This window comes from Martes martes (assembly GCF_963455335.1).
Source record: "Martes martes genome assembly, chromosome: X".
Lineage (NCBI taxonomy): Eukaryota > Metazoa > Chordata > Mammalia > Carnivora > Mustelidae > Martes > Martes martes.
The window spans coordinates 34,437,000-34,446,272 of NC_137897.1; positions in this window are offsets into that span (position 1 = coordinate 34,437,000).

Below are 9,273 nucleotides of genomic sequence, written 5' to 3' on the forward strand. Positions count from 1 at the left end.
ACTGAAAATTTGTACCTTTTGACCACCATCATCCAATTCCCCCACCCTCACCCCTCTACCTTTGATAACCATAAATCTGATCTCATTTTCTATGAGCTGGATTTTTTGTTTGCTGTTGTTGTTTTGGATTCTACATATAAATGAAATCATACAGTATTTGTCTTTCACCTCTGACTTAGTTCACTTAGCATAATGCCTTCAAGGTCCATTCATGTTGTCACAAATGGCAGGATTTCTTTCATTTTTTTGCCAACTAGCATTCTGTTGTATACATACCTCATTTGCTTTATCCATCTCAGACTCTTCACAGTTCTTGACAGCAGTCACTTCTCCCTCTTTCTTTTAATTTTTTTTTTTAGCGAGAGAGAGGTGGGGAGGGGCAGAGGGAGAGGGAGAATCCCAACCAGGCTCCACAACCAGCAAGGAGCCAGTGCCGGGCTCGATCTCACAACCCTGAGGTCATGACCTGAGCCAAAATCAAGAACCAGACGCCTAACCAACTGAGCCAGCCAGGTGCCCCAGTCGCGTCTGCCTCTTAACCATTGGATACATGAGGACCTTTCATAGCCATGCTCCCAGTGCTAGGCACAGGGCTTCTATTTAATTGGAACTTCAGAAATATTTGTCAAATGAATAAATTAATCATTTTTATTTACTCTTTATTGTCAATAAATAGATTTGAAAATACCATTATACTTGACATGGTCATCAATCTTCTGTCACTGTTATTCCAAGTAAGCATTTTCCTCCAGTATTTGTTAAGACATTGGTACCTCAGCACTGGGGTAGGAGGTATGGTAATTTTTAAAGTATTTTGGGATGGTGGCTGATGCAGGATTTATGTCCAACACAGTTATCCATGGGCTCTCAGGGATATTGTTTCCACTTTTCTGAAATTCATTTATATATGAACTTTGATTTCTTTATGAAAACTTTACCTACAGACTTTAGAAAAAATTTTCTCACATTTTCCTGTACACTTACTGGCTAGATTCCCAACCATGTCCAGCTGAGTGGGTAAGCCCAAAAGGAAGATGGGCAAAATAAAAATAGGTAATTGACTGGCTCAAAGCAAGGGAAATGGATAAAAGTTAGGACAACTTGTCCATTCAGCTGTTATTATGCAAGTTTTCTGCAGTTGTCCACTCAGCTGCTGAAGTCTGGGTTAAAGTTCAAAAGGGAAAGCTCTACATGCACATATTTTTCAATGTAAAAAAATTCAAATATTAGAAACTCAAATATTTTCATACATTAAAAAATCCAGTGATGAATCTTAATAAATCTATATGCAGGGCAGAAGAAATTCAGCTCAGATCTCAACATCATCCATGTTTAAACTGTATTGATTTTAAAACTTCAACCACAGCACACTTCATAGAGCCTGTCTCCTCCCGTTGACTCTGGTGACATTTTCTGGACTAAACGTGAGTCATAACTTGTGACATTGCACAGACAGCATCTGTGAGGTGGGGAGTTTCACTTCTCACTTTGGCTCATGTTTGCCTTATGGTGATTGGAAAGCAGAGATATAAGAGGAAGGCAAATTTGAGAATAGGGTTCTCCTAATTTCATTCAAAGGGCTCTGGACTAAGAAATATTGAAAGATTTGTTTTGTGTGTTTTTTCTAATGCAACGCTTGAGACTCTGAACTTCAGTAAGAAAAAATGGAATGGAGACTTAATGCCACAGAACTGTGCACTTCAAAATGGTTAAAATGCTAAATTTTATGTATATGTTACCACAGTAAAAAATGTAACGGATTAAAACCCAGAAAGTGTGTTTACTTTATGTAAACTAAATTCATTTGGATATTTTAAAACCAGCCACCTTGAAAGGTGTCAGGAACCAAGTCATCATCTGAAAACTGGTAAATAAAGGGAAAGAATCAAACGTATATCCTGATTTTCCTGTAGAAACTGTACCTCTAGATAACCAAATAGTACACCAGGGAAGCATCTCTTTATCAAATTCTTGCAACTAATAAATGGAAATAAAATGATGGAATTAGATTATCACCATTTGCAAGGCTCAATGAATTAATTGATTTAGGCAGTGAGAATCAACAGCTGCTAATATTGCAAAAAGAAACACAACCAGACACTATGTCTCTGCTGATGAAAGAACTCAGCACTGCTTGTAATCTTGCAAAGGAAATCTGACCTAAGTCTGGTCAAACCTCTTGGATCTAGCTATTTTCAAGAAAAGCTGAGGACAGAATGCATGTTGAAATGTTCCACAAATGTGCCGTCAGCAAAATTCAAACTGTAGGTCAAATTGACCGTGTTCTTCAAAAGCAAATTATAAGGAAAAGAAAGGGATGAAGAGTGGAGTGGTAAATGAAAAGAGATTTAAAAGATGAATCAATAATTGTTTAAAGAGCAAGCCTCAACTAGAGTGTCTGAGGGTGCACCCTTACATAAGGAAGCCATGAAGATGTATGAGGAAACGATTACTATAAAGATCAGGACTGTAGACATGGAGGGACTTCTGGAGTGGCTGTGACAAAGTACTATTTCTTCACCTGGATGGTCGTTATGAAAATGTGACCTTATAATAATTCACTATTCTACATGTCTGGGGCGCCTAGGTGGCTCAGTTGGTGAAGCGTCTCCCTTCGGCTCAGGTCATGATCCTGGAGTCCCAGGATCAAGTCCCACATCGGGCTCTCTGCTTGGCGGGGAGTCTGCTTCTCCCTCTGACCCTCCCCCTCTCACACTCTCTTGCTTTCTCTCATTCTCTCTCTCAAATAAATAAATAAAATCTTTAAAAAAAAAACAATTATTCTACATGCCTGTGTGCTTTTCTGTGTTTTATTTTGTAATAAATATATACTTAAGTGGGGGTATCCAGAATGAACTCTAGTAGTATGTCACCCAGGACTGCCATGTGGATGTGGCCAGCTGGTCGGAGACAAAATGATGAGAGAACTGGTGAGCTCCCAGAGGCCCCCTCAAGGCCAAGCATTTGCCCAGCTCCATGTGGGTGGGTGGCAACTGAATCATACTATGTGATTGGGCTGAGACAGCATTTTGAATTCCTGGCAGAAATGGATTGAAAAGGGTTCATAAGTTGTTTTGAGCAAACTGCATTTCAGTTCCTTGAGCAGTTTAGTTCTCTGGGCATCGTAGCTCAGGCCAGCCAATTGCCAGCAAGAACTTAGAATTGCACCTTCAAGACTGTGCAGTTTGAGGGCTGGAAGTGAGGAAGTACTAGCTTTAGAGGCCCCATTTATTATACAGAAATGCTGTAGCATCCTTTTTCCCCCACCCTGCCCCGCCACTGTAGCAACCTTATCAGCAATGCACTTAAAGCTGTATTTAAGGCTGCAGCTAGCTCTTTTTCCACCAAGAAATCTGGAGAAGGCAAACAAACAAACAAATAAATATATTTTTAAAATAAAATTAAAATAAGATAATAAAACCTAATCAATTAATTTTTTTAAATGGAAGAAAGAAATCTGGAGATAGTAAGGAGCTTATTATTACATAGATTATACCCAAAAGCCCAAATGTAAGTTCCCAAGGGGAAGGCAGCATAAAATGTCAGAGTAGGCAAAACAATATGTTCTACCAAAGGTTGGATTAACAGTGTGATACCAACAAACACCTGTGAAACTCCTAAAATCCTCAAATCTGACAATTCAAATTGCTGGTGAGGATGTGAAACAACAGAAATTCTCGTTCACTGCTGGTGAGAATGCAAAAATGATACAACCACTTTGGAAAACCATTTGGCATTTTTGTATAAAGCTAAACGTAGTCTTACCATACAAATGAATAATGATCCGAAGATCAGGAATAAGACAAAGATGTCTGCACTCACTACTTCTATTCAACATTGTACTAGAGGTCTAGCCAGGACAATTATGAAAGAAGTAAAAAGTTATTCATATGGGAAAGGAAAAAGTAAAATTATCTTTATTTGCAAATGCCATGATCTCGTAAATAGAAAATACTCAAAATCCATTAAAAAACTATTAGAACCAATAAACAAGTTCAGCAGGATTGCAGGATACAAGATCAATATACAAAAATCAGTTGGTTCTATAAACTATCAATGAACACTCTGAAATTATAGTAAAAAATAATTATACTTACAATAGCATCAAAAAAATAAAATACTTAAGGATAAATTTAACAAAAGTAGTGCAAAACTTATACACTGAAAATCACAGAACATAGTGGAAAAAAAATTAAATATCTAAATAAATGGAAACTTACCACATGTTTATGGGTCAGATAGTAATACCCCACAAAGTCACCTACAAATCCAAAGCAATATCAAAATCCCAGCTTGATTTTTTGCAACAGCTGACAAGCTAATCCTAGAATTCATTTGGAAAGGCAAGAGACCCACAATAGCCAAGACATTCTTGAAAAAGAAGAACAAAGTTAGAAGACTCACACTTTATTTTACAACTTGCTACAAAATTATCATAATCAAGACCACGTGGTACTGGCAAAAAGATAAGACATATAGGTCAAGGCAATTGAATTGACAGTCCAGAAGTAAACCCTTTAATTTACAGTCAAATCGTTTTCAACAAAGGTGCCAAGACTAATGGGGAATGGAGAGTTTTCTCAACAAATGGTGCTGGAACCAGATATCCATGTGCAAAAGAATGAAGTTGGAGCCTTACCTCACACCATACAGAGGAATTAATTCAAAATGGATTAAATGGGGCACCTGGGTGGCTCAGTCATTAAGTGTCTGCCTTCAGCTCTGGTCGTGATCCCAGGTTCCTAGGATTGAGCCCCACTTCGAGCTCCTGCTCAGCAGGGAGCCTGATTCTCCCTCTCCCACTCCTCCTGCTTGTATTCCCTCTCTCGTTGACTCTCTATCAAATAAATAAAATCTTTTTTTAAAAATGTATTAAATATCTAAATGTGAAAGTTGAATCTAAAGATTTAGATTTTGAATTCTTAACTTTTAGAAGAAATTACAGAAGTAAATCTTCAGGACCTTGGGTTAGGCATTTTTAGATACAACACCAAAAACACAGCAACAAAAGGAAAAAAAATAGATAAGCTTGACTACATCAAAATTAAAATCTTTTATGCTGCAAACAATTCTATCAGGAAAGTGAGAAGTCAAGGATAGGAGAAAATTTTGAAAAGTATATATTTTAGAAGGGTCTTATATCCAGAATACACACGTGCACACACACACGTCACTCTGTAAGAAGACAAGTCAATTTAAAAATGGACAAAGAATCTGAATAGACATTTCTTAAAAGATGTTTGCATGCCAATAAAAATGTGAAAAGATATCTCAGTAAAACCAGGGAAGGGGAAAAATGTGAAAAGATGCACAGGATCATTAGTCGTTAGGAAAATGCAAATCAAAACCACTCTCCACCCACTAGGTTGACTATAATCAAAAAGACACATGATAATACGTATTGATGAGGATGTGGAGAAACTGAAATCCTATGCAGCTACTTTGGAAAACAGTTTAGTAGTTCCTCAAAATGTCAAGTACCTGTCACCATATGACCCAGACATTCCACCCCTAGGTATATACACAAGAGAAATGAAAACATATGTCCACACAAAACTTGTACAGGAATGTTCTTTGCAACATTATTCATAATAGCCAAAAAATGGAAACAACCCTGTATTAGCTTCCTAGGGCTGCACTAACAAATTACCACAAACTGGGTGACTTAAAACAACAGAAATGTAGGGGTGCCTGGGTGGCTCAGTGGGTTAAGCGTCTGACTTTGGCTCAGGTCACGATCCTGGAGTCCCAGGAATGAGCCTCACATCAGGCTTCCCACTCAGAGGGGAGTCTGTTTCTCCCTCTGTCCCTCCCCCTACTCATCCCTGTTCTCTCTCAAACAAATAAAATCTTTAAAACAAAACAAAACACCACCAACAACAGAAATGTATTCTCTCAGATTCTTGGAGGCCAAAAGCCGGGAATCAAAGTGCATGTAGGACTGCACTACCTCTGAAATTTCCAGAGGAGAATCCTTCCTTGCCTCTTCTAGCTTCTGTTCCTTGGCTTGTTGTGGCTGCAAAGCTCCAATCTCTGCTTCAATCTTTACAGGTCATTCTCCCCCTCTCTCCTCTCTGTGTTTCTTTATAAAGACACTTGTCACCGGATTTAGGACCCACCAGAATGATCTCCTCTTGAGATCCTTAACTTAATTACATCTGCACAGAACCTTTTTCCAAAGAAGGTCACATTCACAGGTGTTGGGGGTTAAGAGATGGACACATCTTTTTGGAGGCCACCATTCAACCGATGACAAACCCAAAGGTCTATCAGCTGATGAATGGATGAACAAAATATGGTTCATCCATGCAATGGAATATTATTTGTTGATAAGAAGTACTGACACATGCTGCAACATGGGGGAAACTTGAAACATTATACTAAAGGAAAGAAGCCAGACAAAGGCCACATGTTGTGCAATTACATTTATATGAAATGTCCAGAATAAGCAAATCAATAGAAACAGAAAGTAGATCAGTGGTTACCTAGGGTTGTGGGCATCTTAGGGGGAATGGAGAGTGACTGCTAATGAGAATAGGATCTCTTTTTGGTATGATGAAAGTGTTCTAAAGTTATATTGTGGTAACAGTTGCACAACTCTGTGAATATACTAAAAGCCATTGTACTGAGCACTTTCAATAGGTGAATTGTACTGGATGTAAATTATATCTCCGTGACACTGTTAAAAGTGAGAAATTTAAAAGTTAATAATGAAGGCAATGGATTAAAATATATCAAATATGCTAAAATTTTCAGGCTCATAATTATTTTTTTAAAGCTATTTGGTCACCTGTAGACCATGTTGGCAAATAAAGGTAAGGAACTAAGCGTTTATTCTGCCTTTCCTATATGAACTGTATGTCAGAGTATCAAAATAGTTGGTAAGAGAAAGTTCTTTATTATAGAAAAATCCCCACTAAAATTAAAGTAGAAGAAAGGACAGAATTAGAATCTCACCAGTTTGCAAGCCCTAATGAAATAATGGATCAAGGCAATGTTTTCCATTAAGTGAAAGTTTGATGGGAACTTTAAAAGAGGGGCTAACAGGATCTAAATACAGTGATTAACCTTAGCATCGCTAAAAATGGGCCAGCCGGACATTACAGGCCTCCTGATGCAATGCAACAGAAAGCACACAGTACCACTTACAAAGTATTCTTGCCAATAAAATCAAACCTGAATTTGATCAAGACTCTAAATCTAACTACTAACTTATAGGAAATACAGGGTTTAAAGGAATATATTAAATGACACTAGATGGATGCAATCGGCCAAATACTGAGAAATTGTCCAGGACACATGTGTCCATTTTTGGGGGCAAACAAATAGCAAGGATATAAGACGGAGGGGCTATCTATCAAAAAGACTTAAGAGACCTATTAACCACATGTAACAAGGAACGTGATCTGGTTCCTAGTTTGAGGAAACCAACTGTAAAAAAATGATTATGAGATAATGTGGAAGATCTTGAACACTGGATATAAATGATATTAAGAAATTGTTGTCAGTATTTTTATTTTGTCAATATTTAATATTGTAAAAATTTTAGTGGTGATTGTGGTTATTTTGAAAAAAAGTTTTTATCTTTTAGAGATACATACTTAAATATTTACAGATGAAAGATATAATGTCTGGGATTTGCTTTAAGATAATCTCATGGTGGGGTGAGGGAAGTAGCTGGGAATATAGATGAAACAAGATTGGCCACCTGTCCCTAGTTGTTGAAACCAGGGGATAGGTACATGGTGGTTCATATACTGTACTACTTAGTATATATATGTGCTTGGAAATATTCCAGAGTAAAAAGGTTTGTCTTGTTTTGTTTTGTTTTCATTAAGCTCCACGCTCAGCACAGAGCCCAACACAGGGCTTGAACTCACAACCCTAAGATCAAGGCCTGAGCTGAGATCAAGAGCCAGGCACTTAACCAACTAAGCCACCTAGGCCCCTAAAAAGGTTTTTTGTTTTTGTTTTTTTAATGTTCTTTGGAACATTGAGTTAAGTCCTGAGTATGTTTTTCCATGTAAATCAGTATGTGTTTGCCTAGTAAAATATATGGGAATTCCCTTTTGCCTCATCTGACTAAAGCAGATCATTTGCAGGGCAGAGAGGCATGCTTTGAAATCCAGCCTTGGTTTGAGTTCAGGCCTCAGTATGCACTCGTGTTGTTGGATTCTTAAGCTTTATAAGCTCAATTTCTTCATTGGTTAAACAGGCATAATAATAATCACTCCACTCTCCTGGGGTGGTTTGAGGATTAAATAAAATAGAGAACACAAAGGTACTGGCACAGTACCTGGCAGTGCTCTATAAATATTAGGGGCAGCTAATTCTTAATTGCTTTGGCTCTCTATTCCGGGTTGACTTGGCTCAACTGGGAACTCCCACTCTGTCTGCTGTTAGCTGAGACTATAGTCATCTGGTGGTTGAATTGGGCTGGAACAACCAAACTGGCTCATACATAGGGCAGGCAGTTGAGTTAAGTGTTGAATAGGAGCCCAGCTAGGGCTATTGTCCACAGCACCTGCACAAGGCCTCTCCATGACACTTGGGCTTCTTGCTTCATGGTTCTGAGAGGAAGTGTCCCAAGAGCAAAATGAAAGCTGCTCAGCAAAGTTTTCAAGGGTCTAGAACTGGCACAGTGTCACTTGCCCTACATTCTATGGGTTGAAGAGTCACAAGGCCTGCCTGGATACAGTGGGAGGGGAAATAAACTGAACCTCTTCATGGGGGAGGGGGCAAAGAACTTGTAGCCGTCTTTAATCCACCACACCAAGTGTCCCTGTTTCCCTATTACATGGTCTGCAGATAAAGATCTAGATTTCAAAGAAACACACCAAAACATACTCTGTATGTGTCTCTGGAGGATGTTTGCCCTGGACCACCCTGGCTGACATTTTTCATGCTGCTCAGCTGAGGAAGCCCAGGGATTCAGAGGGGAAGGCCGTGGTCACTAATCTGAGGCTGGATGGGAGGAAACACCCGGGCAGGACTAAATCTTCACCGTGGAAACACCCTAGCAATATCTCAAAATCTCAAAAATAATTTATGACACCAAATTAGGTCATCTATTTTTAATTATTGTGGTTATTAATTTGACAAATTATAATTCAATACTGTTCTCATATGCAGTAATTCTTGAGACTTCAGGAACTATTAGTATTCTTTTCTAAGGTATTCCTTAATCCTTTAGATTTTAGGCATAACAGATTTCCACATTGCTCCTTCTCTTACCTTTTAACCAACAGTTGCTGGCTTTCACATCTTCTCAGA